Consider the following 3,718-nt stretch of genomic DNA (forward strand, 5'->3'; position numbering starts at 1 on the left):
CACACTAACCCTGCTAATTGACTGACTGGTCCTAACACACTAACCCTGCTAGTTGACTGACTGGTCCCAACACACTAACCCTGCTGACTGACTGGTCCCAACACACTAACCCTAATAATTGACTGACTGGTCCTAACACACTAATCCTGCTAGTTGACTGACTGGTCCCAACACACTAACCCTGTTGACTGGTCCTAACACACTAACCCTGCTGACTGACTGGTCCTAACACACTAACCCTGTTGACTGACTGGTCTCAACACACTAACCTTGCTAATTGACTGACTGGTCCTAACACACTAACCCTGCTAATTGACTGACTGGTCCTAACACACTAACCCTTCTGACTGACTGGTCCTAACACACTAACCCTGCTGAATGACTGGTCCTAATGCACTAACCCTGCTGACTGACTGGTCCTAACACACTAACCCTGCTGAGTGACTGGTCCTAACACACTAACCCTGCTAGTTGACTGACTGGTCCCAACACACTAACCCTGTTGACTGGTCCTAACACACTAACCCTGCTGACTGACTGGTCCTAACACACTAACCCTGTTGACTGACTGGTTCCAACACACTAACCTTGCTAATTGACTGACTGGTCCTAACACACTAACCCTGCTAGTTGACTGACTGGTCCTACCACACTAACCCTGCTAGTTGACTGACTGGTCCTAACACACTAACCCTGCTGACTGACTGGTCCTAACACACTGACCCTGCTGACTGACTGGTTCCAACACACTAACCCTGTTAATTGACTGACTGGTCCTAACACACTAACCCTGCTGACTGACTGGTCCCAACACACTAACCCTGCTAATTGACTGACTGGTCCTAACACACTAACCCTGCTAGTTGACTGACTGGTCCCAACACACCAACCCTGTTGACTGGTCCTAAAACACTAACCCTGCTGACTGACTGGTCCTAACACACTAACCATGCTGACTGACTGGTCCTAACACACTTACCCTGCTGACTGACTGGTCCTAACACACTTACCCTGCTGACTGACTGGTACTAACACACTAACCCTATTGACTGACTGGTCCTAACACACTAACCCTGCTGAATCACTGGTCCTTACACACTAACCCTGCTAGTTGACTGACTGGTTCTTACACACTAACCCTGCTAGTTGACTGACTGGTTCTTACACACTAACCCTGCTGGTTGACTGGCTGGTCCTAACAACCTAATCCTGCTGGTTGACTGACTGGTCGTAACACACTAACCCTGCTGGTTGACTGACTGGTCCAAAAACACTAACCCTGCTAGTTGACTGCCTGGTCCTAACACACTAACCCTGCTGACTGACTGGTCCTAACACACTGACCCTGCTGACTGACTGGTCCCAAAACACTAACCCTGCTAATTGACTGACATGTCCTAACACACTAACCCTGCTAATTGACTGACTGGTCCTAACACACTAACCCTGCTGACTGACTGGTCCCAACACACTAACCCTGCTAATTGACTGACTGGTCCTAACACACTAACCCTGCTAGTTGACTGACTGGTCCCAACACACTAACCCTGTTGACTGGTCCTAACACACTAACCCTGCTGACTGACTGGTCCTAACACACTAAGCCTGCTAGTTGACTGACTGGTCCTAACACACTAACCCTGCTGACTGGCTGGTCCTAACACACTAACCTTGCTGACTGGCTGGTCCTAACACCCTAACCCTGCTGGTTGACTGACTGATCCTAACACACTAACCCTGGTAGTTTACTGACTGGTCCAAACACACTAACCCTGCTAGTTGACTGACTGGTCCTAACACACTAACCCTGCTGACTGACTGGTCCTAACACACTAATCCTGTAGACTGACTGGTCCAAACGCACTAATCCTGCTGACTGACTGGTCCTAACACACTACCCTGCTAGTTGACTGACTGGTCCTAACACACTAACCCTGCTGACTGACTGGTCCTAACACACTAACCCTGCTGACTGACTGGTCCTAACACACTACCCTGCTAGTTGACTGACTGGTCCTAACACACTAACCCTGCTGACTGACTGGTCCTAGCACACTAACCCTGGTAGTTGACTGACTGGTACTAACACACCAACCCTGCTGACTGACTGGTTCTAACACACTAACCCTGTTGACTTACTGGTCCTAACACACTAACCCTGCTGTCTGACTGACTGGTCCTAACACACTAACCCTGCTGACTGACTGGTCCTAATGCACTAACCCTGCTGACTGACTGGTCCTAACACACTAACCCTGCTAGTTGACTGACTGGTCCTAACACACTAACCCTGCTGACTGACTGGTCCTAACACACTAATCCTGCTAGTTGACTGACTGGTCCAAACACACTAACCCTGCTGACTGATTGGTTCTAACACACTAACCCTGCTGATTGACTGGTCCTAACACACTAACCCTGTAGACTGACTGGTCCAAACACACTAACCCTGCTGACTGACTGGTCCTAACACACTAACCCTGCTGACTGACTGGTCCTAACACACTAATCCTGTAGACTGACTGGTCCAAACGCACTAATCCTGCTGACTGACTGGTCCTAACACACTACCCTGCTAGTTGACTGACTGGTCCTAACACACTAACCCTGCTGACTGACTGGTCCTAACACACTAACCCTGCTGACTGACTGGTCCTAACACACTACCCTGCTAGTTGACTGACTGGTCCTAACACACTAACCCTGCTGACTGACTGGTCCTAACACACTAACCCTGCTGACTGACTGGTCCTAGCACACTAACCCTGGTAGTTGACTGACTGGTACTAACACACCAACCCTGCTGACTGACTGGTTCTAACACACTAACCCTGTTGACTTACTGGTCCTAACACACTAACCCTGCTGACTGACTGACTGGTCCTAACACACTAACCCTGCTGACTGACTGGTCCTAATGCACTAACCCTGCTGACTGACTGGTCCTAACACACTAACCCTGCTAGTTGACTGACTGGTCCTAACACACTAACCCTGCTGACTGACTGGTCCTAACACACTAATCCTGCTAGTTGACTGACTGGTCCAAACACACTAACCCTGCTGACTGATTGGTTCTAACACACTAACCCTGCTGATTGACTGGTCCTAACACACTAACCCTGTAGACTGACTGGTCCAAACACACTAACCCTGCTGACTGACTGGTCCTAGCACACTAACCCTGGTAGTTGACTGAAAGGTCCTAACACACTAACCCTGTTGACTGACTGGTCCTAATGCACTAACCCTGCTGACTGACTGGTCCTAACACACTAACCCTGCTAGTTGACTGACTGTTCCTAACACACTAACCCTGTTGACTGACTGGTCCTAGCACACTAACCCTGGTAGTTCACAGACTGGTACTAACACACCAACCCTGCTGACTGATTGGTTCTAACACACTATCCCTGCTGACTGACTGGTCCTGACACACTAACCCTGCTGACTGACTGGTCCCGACACACTAACCCTGCTAATTGACTGACTGGTCCTAACACACTAACCCTGCTAATTGACTGACTGGTCCTAACACACTAACCCTGCTGAATGACTGGTCCTAATACACTACCTGATAGTTGACTGACTGGTCCTAACACACTAACCCTGTTGACTGACTGGTCCTAACACACTAACCCTGCTGACTGACTGGTCCTAATGCACTAACCCTGCTGACTGACTGGTCCTAACACACTAACCCTGCTAGTTGACTGAC

Source organism: Oncorhynchus clarkii, chromosome 9, assembly GCF_045791955.1.
Source record: "Oncorhynchus clarkii lewisi isolate Uvic-CL-2024 chromosome 9, UVic_Ocla_1.0, whole genome shotgun sequence".
In the NCBI taxonomy this organism is placed as follows: domain Eukaryota; kingdom Metazoa; phylum Chordata; class Actinopteri; order Salmoniformes; family Salmonidae; genus Oncorhynchus; species Oncorhynchus clarkii.